Source organism: Moschus berezovskii, chromosome 23 (assembly GCF_049115385.1).
Source record: "Moschus berezovskii isolate FMDL1 chromosome 23, NW_MosBer_1.0, whole genome shotgun sequence".
Classification (NCBI taxonomy): Eukaryota; Metazoa; Chordata; class Mammalia; order Artiodactyla; family Moschidae; genus Moschus; species Moschus berezovskii.
Window position 1 is genome coordinate 33,242,438 of NC_142482.1, and position 19,987 is coordinate 33,262,424.

The window sequence follows — 19,987 nt, forward strand, 5'->3', positions numbered from 1 at the left end:
GTTTTGGATAACAATTTATTCTCTTGTACTTTCTCCTACCCAACCGGTTCTCAGAGAAATAGTTACAGCCTTAAATGCGTTTAATAGAAAATGAAATAATAAATAGACTAAACCTTTAGTTTGAGATGTTAGAAAACAATTGCAAGTAGTTATAGAGAGAGAAAAAATAAACAAAAATAAATTCGGGATTTATAAAATAGAAACACTTTAAAGTACATGTGATTTAAAAAGCCAAAAGATATATTTAGAAAATACATATTAATAAATAGAGTATTAAAAACTCTAGCCAGTCTAATTAACAGGGGAAAAAGAATATTCTAATAATCCACATTACAAAAAAGAAACAGGATATAATTATAGATACTTAAAAAGTGAAAAAAAGAAGAAAATACTATGTGCAGATATATACCAATATACATGAAAACCTTGTTGAAGTAATAATTTTCTAGGAAATTATGAGTAACCAAAAGATGCCTGAAAACAAGTAAAATACCTTAATAAATCAAAAACAAAAAATTTTAATGAAAGTATTTAAAGCATAAGTACTTTAAAGGAAATTTATTAAACTTCTGAGCTCAATCAAATTATCCTATAAAGCACTTAAAAGTTGCCTAATAACTCCTGTTATTTAAGTTGTTTCATAGTAAAGAAAAAGATTAAAGCTTTCTTATTGATCAAAAGGCTACTGTAACACCAATCTAAAATACAAGACCGTCATAAAAACTTAGTAAATGTCCCAAAAGGACATAAATAAAATTTAAAATCAGCAAATTAAGTTCTTACTTGTTGGAAGACTAATATAACCAAATATATTTATCGCAGGACTGCAAATATATTTAGTAATTAAGAGATTATTTTTAGTATAACAGAAGTGGTATTTCAAATACTTGGGAGGAAAAGCTTGCTATTCAATAAATAGTGCATTACAATTGGATACCCATGTGGGAAAAACTCCTGGAGAAGGAAATGGCAACCCACTCCAATATTCTTGCCTGAGAAATCTCATGGACAGAGGAGCCTGGTGGGCTACATTCCATGGGGTCACAAAGAGTCAGACACAACTTAGCAACTGAACAATTGGAAATCTAATGTTATAATTCTACTACTTGTCATATACAAAGAGAAACACCATATAAAATAAATGCTTATATTTAGAAGTTCAAGGGTTGTTGGAGGGAAAAAAAGAAAATATTTTTCCCCTCTGGGATAGCAAAAGATCTAATATGCTACAAACCCAAAGTTCCAAAAGGAAGACTGATAAATACAACTCAATGGATAGCAACATGTCCCGTAAAATGCCAGGTTTTTAAATAAAATAAAAGACAAGCACCAGATCAGAAGTAAATATTTGTAAAACAAACAAACAAACAAATAAAACTATAAAAGTTTACTAAATTTAGTGTATTTTTAAAATGTCAGTTTTTTAAAAATAGACTAGCAATCTCATAGAAAATGGCACAAATAATATAATACAAAGTATCAATAGAAATTACTAATAATTGGTAATAAATATAAAAGGGTATGCTGAATCACATAGGTATTCAGGGGAAAACATTTCAAAACCAGAACAATATCCCATTTCCTGCATGGATGATTGGGTGAAAATGCTAGAATAGTGAGATTTTGCAAGGGGCCTGGAGCGACTTGCATTCTCATTGGTGAGTGTGTGAACTGATGCAGTTTTCTGGAGAATTATTTGACTGAATCTTACCTGCTCCAGTATTCTGGCCTGGAGAATGCCATGGACTGTATAGTCCATGGAGTCAGAAAGAGTTGGACACGACTCAGCAACTTTCACTTTCACTTTAAGTTAAAAAATTCCTTCCCTTTGACTCAGCAGTTTCATATCTAGGTATCTTTTCCACAAGATCACTTCTGTGTGTGCTCAAGAAAATGTATTTTGTTTGGCATTGTTGAAAGAGAAAATAGAAAGGAAAAAAGAGTCACCTATAAATTTTGTCATTAAGTTTGTGCTATTAATTTATTTACTGAAGCAGTATATGAAAAGTACTTAGAACAATGTCTGGAACAGTACCTGGTACATACATTTTGTATGTACTTATTTGTGTTTATTCGCTCAGTCATGTCGGACTCTTTGCAACCCCATGACTGTAGCCCACTAGGTTCCTCTGACCATGGGGATTTTCCAGGCAAAAATATTGGTGTGGGTTGCCAAGCCCTCCTCCATGAGATCTTTCCAACCCAGGGATTGAACCCAGGCCTCCCACATTGCAGGCGGATTCTTTACTGTCTGAGCTACCAGGGAATCCCTGTACATACATAGCAGGTCCTCAATGAATATTTTTAGAATTACTCATATACATGAAATGGTCTTTATTTTGTGATTGCTCCTCTATATTGATGCTCTGTCCTTCTCTGATCCCTGGGGAGCTGACTCTGGCTTCCCTTATGCTCTGGTATTCCATTGGTTTGGATCAACCCAAAGAGGCACCAACAAAATAGGAGAGCAAGAAGGTATTTCTGATCTTTCTCCTTCAATACTTTCCTGCCATATTGTGCTTTGTAGTGACTACAGCCCTCTACCTATGGCCAGACCCTCCACTGGGTAAATGTGTCATAGTGCCCCAGGCCCACAGCTCTCACTGGGTTCTAGGACCAAAGCTCATTCGCTCCCATCCCTCGCTGATTCCTTTAGTCCTGTCCATGCATGTTTCTTATTAGGACCACAACTGATTCACAAGCTATGTAATACCAATAGCTATTAAATAACTATTTAATAGCTATTTAAAATAGTGTGAGAGGGAACTAGATGTACTGACATAAAGACAATTCCATAATGGATATGTTAGATTTTAGAAAGGCCAAAAAAAGATACCCATAGATGTATCATTTATCCATAATCAAGATTTGCCATGTTTTGGTGTAAGGCTGTTTCCAACACTTAGATATTTCAAATCTACACTGCAGTTTGATAGTAAGATTTGAATACATATTCAAAAAAGATTTGAGCTGTTTATAAATACTTGGACAGTTAAATGGTTTATAAAGAGCTATAAATGTCAAACTATATAGATTACAGATCATCTTAGAGAGCTTAAGCCATTCCAGCAGCAATACTGTGACATTAATGCAACCCGGCCTTAAGGCATACACCTTTGGGCTGTATCACAAATAATAAGGATTCCATGGCAACACCAACTGGCTATTTATAGAACCACAGCCAATCACCATGCACTATAGCACAATGACATCATCAGTTCAGTTCAGTCGCTTAGTCGTGTCCGACTCATGCATGCGCTCTAATATCTTTGATTATGATGATGCTTTGGTTTATAAATTGATGATCGAAGAAGAGACTATAAAGTCTTAGAAAGTTCTTAAGTTTAGACATTCAGATAATATATACTCCTGTCAAATTTAAATTCTGTTTCTTCAAAACCAGGTAAAATCTGAAACTGAGGCCCATACATGAGGGACCTGTAGAGACTGAAGGAAGAGGCAGCCACTCCAGAGTGGTAGTCCCCAGGTTTAAAAAACAAGACAAGCCTCCTTAATTAGGAGCTTTGTCTTTGGTAGCAGAAGATGAGTAGATCTCTACAATCCCCACCAAGATCTTGCAAATTCATATAGAGGCCTTACCTGGGTTCTGTCAAGTACACCATCCAGAAGGTCTCAAGGGCACATGGCTCTCTCCAGTCTGCACTCTTGAAAATGGTTCCCTCTATGGAAACAGTGGGCAGAATGTGCATCCCAAGGACAGCAGGGGGAGTGAGGAGCCTCCCATTGCCTGGGTCCAGCTCACAGGGTCAACCAGCTGTCATGTCCTCGCCATGATCTCCTCCAGCAAATGTCTGGAAAACGATATTGAAACATCAAAGTATGAATAACTACCTCTGGGAATGGAATTAAAATTGGTATGATCACAAGGGAGATTGATCTTTTTGTTCTCTAAATCTCTGTATTATTGAAAGACAATTTTACAGGGAACCCATGTTCATTTTCTATCATGTAAGCAATTTTAAGTAAAATATGATACAAAAAGTGATTGACTCTTCTAGAATGGAATTCTGAAAAACTTTTGGTAATTCTGTGGAAGAGAAAAAGAGAAGAGAACAATTTAACTACATACAGAGCTCTCTGAGGTCAGCATTTAAGAGAACAGGTTAAAAAAAAAAAGAGGGAGAATTTACATAGATCATTAAGATTACTAAACGGATAATGTGAATGAAATGCCTCAAATGGAGTGGGCAGATCTGCAGCAAAATGGCCAGGGTAGACTAAAACCCTGACTATATAGAGATGTATGAAAAAAGTTTAAGAAAATTACATATATATATATATATAGAATATTTGTTAAGAGCAGACAAGGACATAAATAAACTGAACAAGAGGGGAAACTGTTTAGGGAAGAGGTACTTTTGTTAACGTGACAGAGACAACACACATATTCAACTATTAACAAGGAGATGTAAAGAAAGGGTGTCAAGCGGAATTGAAACTCAGGAGAGAAGAAAAGAGGGGAACAGCTAGACCATTTAAATGGTATTTAGTTTTCAGATACCAAAAGACTATATTCGAGTGTAATAGAAGAATTTGCAAATGTGATCAAGAGTATAATTGATAAGAGTGCTGGAGTGGGTTGCCATTTCCTTCTCCAGGGAATCTTCCCAACCCAGGGATCGAACAGAGGTCTCCTGAATTGTAGACAGACGTTTTACCGTCTGAGCCACCAGAGAAGTCCCTGACAAAGGTTTAGAGGTAGACCAATTATCTCAATATTTTAAAATCAGAGAAATGGATTCTAAGGACTTATTTAATCTTAATGAGTGTGTGTGTATGTGTGTGTGTGTGAATTGATCTTTTCTTTCAATTTCTAATTCTGTCAGTGATCTGTTGTTTTGGTTTGGTTTTTTTGCTTGTCTGTTTTTGTTTTGTGCAGAGAATCTGTGTGAGTTTGCTAGAGTTTCCATAACAAAATACCACAGGCTGGTTTAAACAGCAGTTTAAACTGACAGTTCTGAAGACTAGAAGTCCAAGAGCGAGGTGTCAGCAAGGTCATTTTCTTCTGAGGAACTTTCTCCTTGACTTGTAGATGGCTTCCGTCTGATGTCTTCACATGGCCTTACCTCTGCATGTGTCTTGTGTCTTAATTTCCTCTTAAAATGACACCAGTCATAATGGATTAGGGTCTACTCTACTGATCTTGTTTTACCACTTAAAAAACCCTGACTCCAAACACAGTCACATTATGTAGTACTGCGCATCAGAGCTTCAACATATGAATTTGGGAATAACATAAATCAGTTGATAACAGATATTTGTGACCTTTAACTGACAATTCAACTACTTTGGTATATGTCTTCTTATCGATGCGATTATGTAAACTTTTTAAACAATGAAATGCTAGTTTGTCTTTGTATCTCATAGAATCTTTTAACCATCTAGGTGATCGATCATTAATTGTTTGTTGAGGGAGAATGAATAAATGAACTAAAGGTACAGTGTATAAAGGGCTTCCCTGGTGACTCAGTGGTAAAGAATTTGCCTGCTAATGCAGAAGACGCAGGTTTGATTCCTGGGTCAGGAAGATTCCCTGGAAGACAGAAACAGCAACCCAGTCCAATATTCTTGCCTGGGAAAGCCCACAGAACAGAAGCCTGGTGGACTACTGTCCGTGGGGTCACAAAAGAGTCAGACATGACAGTAACTAAACAACAAAAACAACAGAGTATGACACAATGCTTTCTCATCTCTGGAAGTGCTCTAACTGTAAGATCATGTGTGTACAGTGCTGCTGAAAAGAGAGTTTCGAGAACAGAAAGCTGAAGTTCCTCCTGAAACTGCAAAGCATGAGGAGGGAATCATGACAGGTGCAGGGATAGCTGCAGAGAGACCTTTCATCCACCTCACAGGTCTCTTTCTTCTCCCAGCAGGATGATGGCAACTCTTGTCTCATCAGCCCAGTCTCCCCTCAGGAACTCATGTCAAGTAGGCAGAGACGATCAGCTCAGCACGGTCTTAGCTCTTATGCACAAGGGGTTCTTAAGATTAAGGTGAAGAGCCAATCCCTCTTGGAAAGGAGTCTGTTATCACCTTTGAAGCCACTGCCTTTCAGAATAATTTTAGAAAATTTGCCTGTCCCTTTATGGGATTTAGCATCTTCTTCAATTCTGACTGCATATCAGACATATATCAAACATGTATATTCCATAAACCTGGCAGCTCAATGACAATTTTTGGACTTGGTAATAGACTTGGCCCACTATAGCACTTTTTGACAGCTCTTCAGACAGTGTAACCAGAGCTTTTCAGAAACATCCTTCTACTTGCCTGTTTGGTCCTTTCAAGGGCTGATCCCTTGGTCATCAGCAAATGTGAGTCTTTATGGTCCCAACAATCCTTGGAAGTTGGTTTGACACCATAATATGCAACTCCATCTTGACCTTAATATGGTACTGGGAGCCTCACATCTTTAAATTTCACAGCCCTGGGTTATGTGTAAGTTAAGGACTGTTCTAGGGAGCTGAACATAATTTAAAAATTTATTTCGCATCTTCATTTCCTCAGAAATGCAAACCTATAACTTCTAAATTAATTTTGTGAATTTTTCTTTTTTTCAGATGAGGTCTGTTTGAAGAAATATTTTTTCAGGTTGTCACAATTAATTCACATTTATGAAATATTCTCATTGCACTTCTTTCCATAAATAGGCAAAGGAGCGAAGTGATCATCCTCATTCCAATTTCTCATGACCTTTTCCAAATGTCTTTAAAGGTATGTCTGTGTTCTGAGTCTTCATCTGAAATGGGAAACTCCTTTACATTGTCAGGAATAATGGGAGCACAAGGGCAAAACTGGCAGTCACAGTATCTCCCCAGACTTCTAATTAACAAGTGCAAACTTAACCTTTCAAACTTTAAAATCAGAAATTTTCAAACTTTTAAATATTTGCTTTTTCAGACTTTAAAATAATAGATAAAGGTTGGCAATATCTTGATCTTTCTAATATGAAATATATCTGAAGTAATCTCTATTAAAAATAGAGTTAAATCTGTAAACTTATATAAACCAATGAATGCAAACTGGCCGACTAACTGAAATAAATTAATCAACATCAAATATTCTATTCAGTTATAAATTATTATTGGTCTTAATAATTAGGATAATGTACAGAAAGAACTCACTGCTTAAAAAATACTGTTAGTTATCATTGTAGCATTTTTTTTTTTTTTGGAACCATTTATCATGTAGGATCTTAGTTCCCTGACCAGGGATCGAACTCATGTCCCCTGTATTGGCACATGGAGTCTTAACCACTGGACCACCAGGAAAGTCCCTGCAGCAGTCCCTCTCTCCACATGTGGTATCTATAGTTTCTTCATTGATGAAAAGAACAAATTAAAAAATAAAATCAGAAAATAATGATACTGAGGAAGTATTTTGAAGACAGATTTTTTTTTCTTTTTAATTTTTAAAAATTTAAGTGCAGTCATAGTTCTATTTGTAATTTTTTGAGGAACTTCCATTTTGTTTTCCACAGTGGCTGCACCAATTTATATTCCCAAAACAGTGTAAGAGGGTTCCCTTTTCTCCAAATGCTTACCAACATTTATTATTAGTTGACATTTTAACGATAACCATGTTCACAGGTATAAGGTGTTATCTCACTTTGATTTTGATTTGCATTTCTCTGATGATTAGCTATGCTGAGTGTTTTCTTCATGTGCCTATTGGCCATCTGTGTATCTTCTCTGGAAGAATATCTATTCAAGCAGACAGGCCAGAATTTTAATCTCAGTTGTTTTACTGACTAGAAGTGTGACCTTGAGTCTAAGCTTCCTCATCTTCTAATTGATTTAATGACATTTACTTTGTAGTGGTTGAATGGGATCATTTTTTTTAAAAAGCCCATTATTGTGCCAGTCACATAAATAAATGGTACCTTATAAATGGTTCTTATTATGTAATCCCAACTAAATTCCTATAAATATTGTAATGGATATGGAAAAGACAAAATGCTTTGTGAGTACATTGTATTGTTACCTACACAAAAAGGCAAGCTATTAAAGCATGTATAGACTGCTTTTCTCATTCATGTTTTCTCAATAGACACTGCTTTCCTTGTGCCCTCTGTTATCCTTCAAATGTGTTGATGAGTAAGAGTTTATTTTAGTAAAGTAACCTTTACTTGAATAAGAGAAAATAAAGGCAATGATCACAAAGAGAAAGTCTACATACGTATATTGTGAGTAAAAATATCCTTTGAGAAATCCTTTTATTGAACACCCCTGAAGCAAGCCACAGCACACAAATGCTATGTGCCGTGGCTGTTGTGCCCTCTCTCCAGTTCTCTGACTACTGCTGCTAATGGTTAATAGGGATTTTAAATGAAATAATAGCAGCTTTTGCAGCTGACTTGGTTAAAATAATATACTCATGCTGAAATTCAGTTTTGTATTAATTCTTATTTGCTTTCTTGAACCATACATACATTGGTAAACAGAGTATATATCAAATGACTGATTTTTTTCACTGAGACACTTTTCATAGTTTCTTAGATTCTGCAAATTTTTAAGTTTTTTGGTTAGTTCTTTATGTTAAAGGGAAATAAAATATTAATAGTCTGACACTTGTTAAAATGAATGGAAGACTTTATTCAAGACTGTCGTGACAGGTGTACTGTGACAGGGGAGAGGGAACAGTCTTAACACTGAACTCATAAAGATAGCCGGGGATTTATAGCCAAGGGGCAGAGTGAGGGGGCCCGTGGGTGGAAAGCTATGAAGAAGAGACCTGAAGAAAGGGGGGGTTCTTGCTAAAGTGACCCAACAGGATTCTTGCTCAAGGTAGGTCTTATGCATTAAACGCAGAATGAGGAACTTGACCCGATACGGAAAGTGGGAGAGTTATTGCTAAAACTGGGGATAAGGTTGAGACCTAGAGGATCCTGCCTACAATTTGGTCAAAGAGAGAGTTTTGTCAATAAATGCTGCTGTTTTCAGTCTTTGTCAAATGATTTCAATATCAGAAGATGCTGCTATTCTGTTCCTTGGTCAGTTGCTTCCTCTATCTCTCTGATTTCTAACTGTGCTTCTTTGGAAAGGGTGTGTTCCATGTAATTGAAGACCTGCATGAATATACATTTCTCTAGAGGTTGAGTTGCATGCGTGCATGCTAAGTTGCTTCAGTTGGTTCTGACTCTTTGCGAGTCTATGGACTGTACGTGCCAGGCTCCACTGTCCCTGGGATTTGCCAGGCAAGAATACTGGAGTGGGTTGCCATTCCCTTCTCCAGGAGATCTTGCTGACCCAGGGATCGAACCTGCGTCTCCTGTGTATCTTCAGTTCAGTTCAGTTCAGTCGCTCAGTCGTGTCCGACTCTTTGCGCTACTCCCAAATGTCTGAGGGCTTCACCTTTCCAAAGCCACCTTAAACCAAGCCAAAGCTTAAGGTATGTTAGACTACTCCTACAGTGTGAATTATAGACTACAGAGTAGTGTGAAGGCTGATCAACTTCAGGTTCACTTTTAATCTGAGGATATGGCACTTTTGTGTTTCAGATTATTTGAGGACATTGTTCTACTAGACTCTCTCCACCAGTGCAGAACCTTTATATATATATACAAATATTGGCTGTGCTGGGTCTTACTTGTTGCACACTAGATCTTCGATCTTCATTACAGAATGTGGATCTTTAGTTGTGGCATGCTAATTCTTAGTTGTGGCACGTGGGATCTAGTTCCCTGGCCAGGGATCAAATTGTAGCCTCTGAATTAGGAGCATGGAGTCTTAGACACTGGACCACCAGGGAAGTCCCAATGCAGATCCTTTGATTTCCATCTCTTTGCCTCAGTTGACCACCAAAATGAAAATTCAGACATGATAGTATTTGCAAATGTCCTCAGGACAAATGCAACTTTCCTACTCATTTATCTCTCCATGATTCTTGACACTTTGACATGATAACTCCTTATTACTATGTATAATACCTTCCTTTGGTGGCTCAGATGGTAAACAGTCTGCCTGCAATGTGGGAGACCCAGGTCCGATCCCTGGGTTGGGAAGATACCCTGGAGAAGGAAATGACAACCCACTGCAGTATGCTTGCCTGGAAAACCCCATGGATGGAGGAGCCTGGTGGGCTACAGCCTGTGAAGAGTTAGACACAACTGAGTGACTAACAGCAATAACATATATAATATCTTTGGTGAAAATAATTTTTATATTTTATTTAACAATTTTTGCTGTTTCTCAGAGGGAGATTTGGCCCTGATTTTCTTGAAATATGAATTAAAATTTTCATCTTGGACATTTACAAAAGCTTCTTTTTGTGATACAAACATTTTGTCACATATTATAACAGATAGATTTTTATTTGGAATAATTCATTTATGATTGACAATATGTCTGTGATGTATTATTATTTTTATCCTCATTTACAAATAAGAAAAATAGGGCTTATGAAGATTGATTGACTTCAGAGCCATTAAATAACCTGCTCATTGTTCCAAAGTTAGTAAATCTAAGAACCAGATTTCACACTTCATGACCTGATTCTGTCATTATATAAGAAGAATTTTCAGAAAATTTCTGGTTTTTTAGTTAAGTAAGGGTGAAGAAATTCGTAGGAGCAGAGAGTGAGAACTGGACCTATACAGCAGCAATTAATCAGTAAGAAGATGCAAAATAAGAACAATGTCAAGAGTAGTTCAATAATGAACTAAATATTTCTTTTACTTCCTTGAACTGTAGTATTATTATTCAGTTGTTGAATCCATTTGTGATATTAATTATTGACTGTTAGCTTCAGGAATGTCAGTGTCCAAGTCATAACCTTAACACAAGTCTGTCCCTACTTCTTGAAAGAAACCTCTGTCCCAGTAAGACAGTCCTCTTCAGTTAAGTGGTACGAGCCTTGCCTTCCTCTTGGGTAGCCAGATGTGATTACTTCATTTATTCTTAGTTCCTAATCTTGACATTTGACCATGACTTTGATATTTGTTTCCTCTAATGCTTCATATCACCCATCTTGACACTACATGAAAGCTTGATGGTTTCATTATCATTAAATTTTGCCCTTAAATGCTTTGGGCTTCCCAGGTGGTGGTAGTGGTGAAGAATCCGTCCACCAATGCAGGAGACACAAGAGACACAGGTTAGATCCATTGGTCAGGAATATCCCCTGGAGTAGGAAATGGCACCCCACTCCAGTATGCTTGCCTGGAAAATTCCATGGACAGAGTAGCTTGGCAGGCTACAGTCCATGGGGCTGCAAAGAGTCTAATACAACTGAACACCTATATATATATATATTTAACATATATTAAACACTTTGGACATTTTTTCACCCCTGATCATCTAATCTGTTAAATCCATACCACAAGAGGCAAACAATCCAAAAAGCGTTGTCTTAGATTGAGTTCCCTGGATGAGACGTGGTGATATGCTGAAGGTTTGGAGGGAATATGCCTAGGAGACAAGTTTTTAAGGAATTGTGGAAGACAGAACAGAGCAGAAGGAGAACCTATCTACTGTGGAGCTGCAGCTGAGTCCTCAGCCCCTACTGGGAAGACAGAACAGAGCAGAAGGAGAACCTATCTACTGTGGAGCTGCAGCTGAGTCCTCAGCTCCTACTTGGATGACCCTTTAGCATTTTCCCAAATTGAGGTGCAGAGGCTTAACTTTTGTACTCCCACATCAGCCAGTCATTGAGCATGACTGGAGTGGGCAAAACCCAGGGTGAGGTGGTTCCAGGCAACCAGTTGGGGGGTTTCCTGTGAGGACACAACTGTGATCCATTAGCTGTAACATGAGTGTCTTGATTCTGGTGATCCTGGTACAAGTTTCAGAGACCCTCTATAGCAATAAAAAATTTAGAAGGAAATTGGCTAACAGAATAGAAAAATGTATGAGAATTATGACACATAAGAAGTCCCATATATAATTCAGGAATGCATCATTATTATCAGTTGGTATTGTCTGAGTCCTTCATGAGATGCCGACCATGTATAACCCATGGACTTCTTATTCTTATTCACTAACATGTGCTCCCAATGGGGATATAACTTTGCCTCAGACTTGAAAGTTACTTGAAATTCATGTTTTGTTGTGAAACTTTTGTGAATTTTGCATGATTATCTAAAATATTTGTGATTATTTTAATATAAAAGCAGTGCTTTAAATAATTTACCAGTTTAATTAATTACTTAATTTTTCTTCCTCAAATCTTCTAATAAATATGCTTATGGCTTGTGCTGAGGCCTGGAGTAGACCCCTGAGACACCATTACAAACCTTCACTGTATAACTCTTCTGAGTTAGAGAAGAATGAGTAAGGCAACAATAACAGTAAAAACTGTAGTAGCAGTTGTAATGATAATAGTGCCCAACATTTGTACAATGTGCTGGAATTTTCAAAGTGAAAAAAAGTATAGCATAGGGATTATAGAAATAGATTCCAAGTCTAAAGAGACTGTGTTAAAATCCCAGCTCAGACATTTACAAGCTGTGGAAGTCTGAGTAACTTGCTTAACCTCTCTGGGTCTCATTTTTTTCAGCTTTAAAATGTGGATTCTAAGCAACCCAAATCACCTGGTTGCTTTGGGAAAAGAATGAGATGATGTCTAAAAACATTTCAAATAATGCCCCCGCACAGAACACTCTTTAAAGATTTGGGTGGGATACTAAATGCTTTATAAGTAACACTATTTCAAATCCTGTTTCATAATGTTTAAAAGTGAACACTATTTAAAAGTTGCCTAAATACATATTTCAACAAATCCTCAAAAGCAAGGCTTTAAGACAGGAAATAGTCATAATTCGTGGATAGAAAGAGTGGAGCATAATAGTAGTTGAAGTCCTTACACAAGCTCATACAGCTTATCAGTGGAATATTTAAGTAAAGTTTCTGTTCATTCAAACTGAATCTCTCTCAGTTTCTTAGAAATCTAGTTTTTGAAATAGTGACTGCAAACCTACTTTGACGAGCCAGGTAGGAAGAAAAGGCTCTACTTTTAAAAATTATGGCAACAGAATTTATTTCATCACGCAGTTGTCAAAGCAATACTCTAGACACTGAAAACATTTGGCCTACATAATAAATGGTTTATTCAGTTTAATTAACTTCATGGGAGTAGAAGGCTGAGAGAGAAAAAGAAGCATCCTTCTCTACAAAAGAAACACAGAAATAAAAATGTTTCTGTGTATTGTGTATAGGCTCCCCCAAATCCTTTGTGGCTTAGAATAATAGACTTTCATTTTTAGAACTGGAGGGAACATTAGACATCTAATACACCAGATTTATAGAATACCAAATTGAAGCTCAGAAAGGTAAAATAAGTTTTCCAAAATTACAATGCTAATTAGACACAGAGCTGGTATTTAAAAATAAGTAATTCTTACTTCTAGGGTATAATAATTCTTTGTTACAAGAATATTAGCTATATTATCTCCAGTTCTTCCCACAAAGGAGACTCTTAAATCAGTCTTTATTTTAGACCTGAATACTCCCACACCTGGAGACCAAGCAGATAACACTTTCAAAAAAAGCTAATGCAATTTGCTCTTCCACATTTAAAGTCAGATTAAAATATAGGTATAGTTGTTAAAAAAAGACATCTTTATTCCTCTGTGCTACACACTGGAACAAAGTTAGAGCATTTACTTTGTCCTCCATTTCTTACAGCTTCATGGGCTGACCATACTAATTTTGCTTAAGGAACGCAATTACTGAAAAATTCCCTTAGACATGCAAATTTAATGGCCTATTTCTATAGTTCATGAAAGAAAACTCTTTGTGGAATTATAATATTAGTGTATTTGAGGTTATCTTAAAAGGGTTTAAAATCTGCTTTCCCTTTGAGAAGAATATGGAAGACAGCATCCGGGCTAGCTCGTGCTAAGATAGACAATGATTTCCCTCCTTCTAGACCTGACTGTCATGCTGTCTCTTTCCATTGCCAACACAAATCTATACCCAATTAAATCTATTTGATTATATGAATTGATGTTTATATTTAGTGACTGAGAACTTGAAATAGAAATGGTCTTGTTTGGGTAGTGCAGGAGCAGGGGACTGAAAAGGAAGATGTAAAAGATGGAGTAGAAGGATGGATGGAATGTGGAGCCTATTCCAAATTGGTCCCGTAGCTTAGTTTTGAACTGGCAGCTTAAGCAATAGAGTGACAGGGACAAAGATCAATATCATAAGGTTGGGACTTTGAAGATTGTGGGCATGAGTGGAGCTGCTTCAGGACCCAAAAGACAAAGAGTGACCAAGAGATGTGGAAGTTGGTGGTGTTTCTGTGCTGAACCCAGAGCCAGGAACCCAGCACTAGGAACCTCCAGAAGTAACCTTCATGGCTGGACAAGGCATTCCCATGATGGGCAGTGGATGCTGTGAGACCCCTAAGATTTGGTCAGTAGCTGACAAGGAAGCCAAACTAGGAGAATAAGAACAGGACAGACACGTGGTGGTAGTTTGATAAGTTTGAATGCAAAGGAGGCATGCTGTTGGGTACTCTTGAATACGACTTGGAGACACTTTAAGAGAGGGCTAGCATCCTGCTATTTCACAGATGAGAGTACTTGAGGCAGTAGCCAATCAAAGCATATATTTCAAGTTACCCAAAGAGGTTCCATCTTTGCCTTCCATTACTCTTCTTACAAGTCTCAATAGGCTGATGTCATCCATCATAGAATAAGATTCACACAGTCATAACTGGCAATGAATTGTCTTCATATCTGTATATTCACATATTGTATTGTTGATGTTAGTGGCTAAGTGATGGCCAGCTCTTCTTGGGACCCCATGGACTGTAGCCCACCAGGTTCTTCTGTCCGTGGGATTTCCCAGGATGGAAAATGGAGTGGATGGAGTGCATTACCATCTCCTCCTCTAGGGGATTTTCTTCAACCAGGGATTGAACTCACATCTCCTGCATTAGTTGGTGGATTCTTTACCACTGAGCCACTAGGGAACATAGTGGCTCATATTGTATACATGCAATTAATACCATCACTTCATATTGTATACATGCAATTAATACCCACTTCATGGCAACCCACTCCAGTATTCTTGCCTGGAGAATCCCAGACAAAGGAGCCTTTCAGCCTATAGACCAAAGGGTAAAAATGGTCAGACATGACTGAGTGACTACACTTAATACCATCAACTCCAGCTCATTTAGCTTCACTCAGTGCAGGGACATTGCTACAATATGTATTTAACATTTTTTTTTTAAATTGCTGTTTTATCAGCTCCAAATTCTCACTACAGTAAATAAGTCTTGTTTATTGTAAACCCAAAGAAGTTTCTTGGTAACTCCCACTCTTGGATCTTACTTCTGCCCTTAGCATCAATAAACTTTCTCTTCTGCATGATATTCACACAAGTATTTGAAGATAATCCTTGTGTCCAGCTCCATCCTGCATTTTCATTTTTCCACTCTATCTTGTTCTTCAACCACACTATATCTGGGGTCCTTACCTTTCACTATCTTAGTCAAGTTTTTCCTTACACTTATTATTTATAGCCTCAATATAGCATTTACATTGAGACTCAAGATTTCAAAGTAAGCTAACCTTAAGGTATTTTCTCCCTTGATAAGAACAATGCACATCTCTTCTTTCAAAAATAATGACCTTAAATAAATAGAATACTAAATCAGTGAAAGAAGTGGAATTAACAGTAAACTGATTTATAATCTCAGCAGCTGCCTTCTGTGAAAGAGAGTGAATGGAGAGAAGTATAAAGTGCTTACTGAAATCTTGAAATACATCAATATGCTACTCCTGAAAATCCTGTGGGGCAGGTATTATCACCTCCATTTACAGAGGACAAAAACTGAGGTTTGGAGGTTTCATAACTTGCCCAAAGCACCACAGCTGGCGTATGAGAGATCCTGAATCGATGTGCATATATATGTTCATATATGAATTCAAACACAGGTTTCTCTGACTCTATCTGGTACATACTTTTCCCAGTTCTTGCTCCTCCAGCCTCAAGGATATTTTAGGAGAGGAGAAAGCAGCTAAGACAGCTCCTTGTATACTTAAAATCTCACCTATCCTAATTTAAAAGAGATAAAAGTAAGAGTCAGTAGATATGGCAGGACAAATTGCCCTCAAGGCATAGTACAGAAAAGCAACAATTCTAAGATGATTAGGGAGTTTTGGGTAGCTTCTGGGGGGAGCCTGGTGGGCTGCTGTCTCTGGGGTTGCACAGAGTTGAACACGACTGAAGCGACTTAGCAGCAGCAGTGGTAAAGAAACTGCCTGCCAATGCAGGAGACATAAGACATGGGCTTGATCCCTGGGTTGGGAAGATGCCCTGGAGAAGGAAATGGAACCCCACTCCAGTATTCTGGCCTAGAGAATCCCACGGACAGAGGAGCCTGGTGGGCTGCAGTCCATAGGTTCGCAAAGAGTCAGACATGACTGAAGCGACTTAGCACAGCACACACATTGTGGTAATGGGTGGTGATGGCTCCATAGAAAGATCTTGTGGTCAGTTTCTATACACAAGTATTTTCACATAAATTTATATCCTCTATCTTGTGCATGTGTAGTTTTTTTGAGGAGATGGGAATAAAATACCAACATTTACTTCAATTTCTATTAGGTGTCAGTATTTTTTCTCCTCTTCTTTTAAAATGCTTATTTGTCTTGCCTGTTCATTCTTCTAGCCAGTGAATTTATTATTTATGTCAGCATTACATCATCCATATATCTGAGCATTCTGGGTCTTCCTCCAGCCTCTGATCTAAATCTTGAAATGGATGTAATGTAGGGCAGAGAGGTTTTACAGCTTTCTCTACCCTGGCATATACATAATAAAGATCAAAATTGAAAAGATGAAAGGCTTCCATGAAAGCACGCTCACTGGAGGAAATCTCTCTAGAAGGACAAACATCAGTGTTCCCTTCTACCCTATCTCAAAAGCAAAAAAAAAAAAAAAAACCCAAAAAACAAACTTCCACCAACCGAAAAGTGTACCAAGTAAACTAACCTAATATCATATGCATCACATATATTACCATATCTAACAAGACTCTTATGAGAAAGGTAATATTAATTTTATATTACTGCTAAGTTAACTAAATTTCATAGAATGTAAACAAATCCTTTGATATAATAGATCTCGTATCAGACCCTGATTATAAGACTGGTTTCTGATATGAAGTCCATACTATGAAGCACTACTCTCTCTAAATAGTTGTCCAAGTCTTCTGTGTTTCTCAGCCTTTGGACAAACTTGTTTTTCTCCTCAGCCTTTTCCTTCACTCTGTCATGCCAGCATTGCCATTACTTTCTAAAAACGAACTCCAGCCACCAATACAAATCTTTGAATATCTTTAAAATTTCTGTACTGGGATCCTTTATGTAAACTCTAAAAACTCCATGGTTTTGATAGCTTACGGTGAACAGTATTGGATTCTTGATCTCTGAAGAAGAAGATTTAGCTTTGGGAACAGGGACCAGGCTTGATCACTCAAGAGTTTTTCTGTAGCACAGTTTTATTAAAGTGAAAAAGGAACAGAGAAAACTTCTGACATAGACATCAGAAGGGGGATGGAGAGTCCCCCCCTTGCTAGTGTTAGCAAGGGAGTTATACAGTTTTTTAATTGGTTATTACAATAAATCAAAAGAATGTCTCAAGGTTGTAAGGATCTTACTAGACCGACTCCCACGATACACATTTTAAGATAACAAACTTAGTCAGAAGGCTTTCAGGGAGGAGAAATGTGTCCTCAAGCAGGATACATTATTGTTATATAATCCCTACTAAGGAATGTAGAAAAAAACGTTGGTCCTTTCCTCCTCCTTGAGAATGCCAGACCCTTATCTCCTCCTTGACAGCCCCAGACCCCTTTCTTCTCCTTAGGGACCCTGGACTTCTTATCAACTTGCCTAGGAATTGACTCTCTCATTCCCCTCTTTTCTTTTAGGAGAATTATGTTGCCAAGGGAAAGGGGTGTCATTTTCATTCCATAACTACTTCCTGCTGTTGAGGGGCTTTGTCCCTAAATTGTTGAGGCAACATATTCTCCTAACCCTCTTGTGGAGGGTCTCTGATCCAGGGGCCTCATGTAATAGTTGGAGGAGGCTGTGGCACTCATAGGAGCCTGGACAACCATTTGTAAACTAAAAGCTTTCAGACCATTAGAAACAATTCCAGTTACACACTGACAGATGTAGGGAGCAAAGAATAAAAACAGAACAATTAGAATTATTACAATTAAGACGGTTCTCCACCATGGGGAGCTAGTTAACGTTTTTCAAAGTGAGGTGACAGGCTTCAGGAGTATCCATAGCCTGAATGATTGTGTTCATGTATTTAGTAAAGTGAGTAACATTAGTGCCCTTTCCTGGTATATGTGTACAACATTGGGTATGAATAATGGCACAAGTTCCTCCTTGTGCAGCTGTTAGAATATCTAAGGCCAATCTGTTTTGTAAAACCACCTTTCTAATTTGTATTTGTTCAGCGTTAAGGGCTGAAATAGCTTTTTGAGAATCTTGTAAAGCCTGTTGAGTAAAGTTAGTCAGAACATCAACTTGCAGCATAATATTTGTGGTTCCCAGAGAGGGAATGAATATTGCAGCCAGATAATCATACCAGTGAAATACAAACCTTGCCCAGTGCGTTTTAAGGTGCTGCAGTTCAGTACGCTTCTCTGGAAGCTCTGAAAATATGAGGTCATGAGTAAAAGTTAGACCAGTGCATCTCCCTATCCAGCCAGGGGAAGCCACGCCCATAGGTAAGAGCCATATATCCAGTAGAGCCAGTTTGGAGCAAGCCAGTGTGACTAAGGGATCCAGTCCCAATCAGTTCCTGGCCAGGCAAAAGGAGGACCTAAATTGGGATTGGAAAACACAAGAATGATTGTACTGTATACTTCTCGAGGCAAAAATCCCAGTTGTTTCCAATCATTATAATTAAGTTGTCGACTAACTTCTGGGGATGGCTTTATTTGTTTCTAGTATATGGAAGTATTACATCATAGGCATCTCTTTTTAGGAGTTAGTCATATGACCTCATCCCATATTTGATAAACATCAGGTAGAAAACCACCAGATCTAGACCCATTTACCTTCTTATGTGCAGCAAAATGGAGAAGGCAATGGCACTCCACTCTAGTACTCTTGCCTGGAAAATCCCGTAGATGGAGGAGCGTGGTAGGCTGCTGTCTATGGGGTAGCAAAGAGTTGGACATGACTGAAGTGACTTAGCAGCAGCAGCAGTGCAGCAAAGTAGTCATTAAACCAAGTTAAAATCAAAAGTCACATTATGTCCATAGTTAAGGTACAATATATTATACCAGTCCATCTTAGGATTGCTAAATGTCATCACAGAGTTGAAGAAAATCTCTTCCTTGAAGTGGAGAAACCCACCATGGGAAGTCTTCAATTGATGAGTGGGGAGAGCACCCTGCAGACCCAGCAATTATGTTGATTGTGGAATGAGGCATAGGAGTGAGCCCAGGACAGGAAGGCATTGTCTTGAGGGTCAAATGGCAGACTCAGGACTTCTGGAGTGAGCAGAAGCAAGCCCACATATATTCTCAGGCCCATCTCGGTTCCTGGCTCAAATACTGGCTTGTTTTACTCACAGGCCGGGTCAGGAGTTAACTTCCTGGTAGCCGAAGAATTGATCCTTTTGAACTGTGGTGCTGGAGAAGACTCTTGAGAGTCCCTTGGACTGCAAGGAGATCCACCCAGTCCATTCTAAAGGAGATCAACCCTGGGTGTTCATTGGAAGGACTGATGCTAAAGCTGAAACTCCAATACTTTGGCCACCTCATGCGACGAGCTGACTCACTGGAAAAGAGTCTGATGCTGGGAGGGATTGGGGGCAGGAGGAGAAAGGGACTACAGAGAATGAGATGGCTGGATAGCATCACCAACTTGATGGAAATGAGTTTGAGTGAACTCCGGAGTTGGTGATGGACAGGGAAGCCTGGCGTGCTGTGATTCATAGGGTCGCAAAGAGTCGAACACGACTGAGTGACTGAACTGAACTGAATG

The 19,987-nt window shown here is 38.1% G+C and overlaps 1 pseudogene; it reads right to left on the minus strand.

The window, feature by feature from the left end:
• Window positions 1-17,982: 17,982 nt before the first annotated feature.
• On the minus strand, window positions 17,983-19,534 carry LOC148774128 (endogenous retrovirus group PABLB member 1 Env polyprotein-like; annotated as a pseudogene).
• Between the last annotated feature and the right edge of the window lie 453 nt (window positions 19,535-19,987).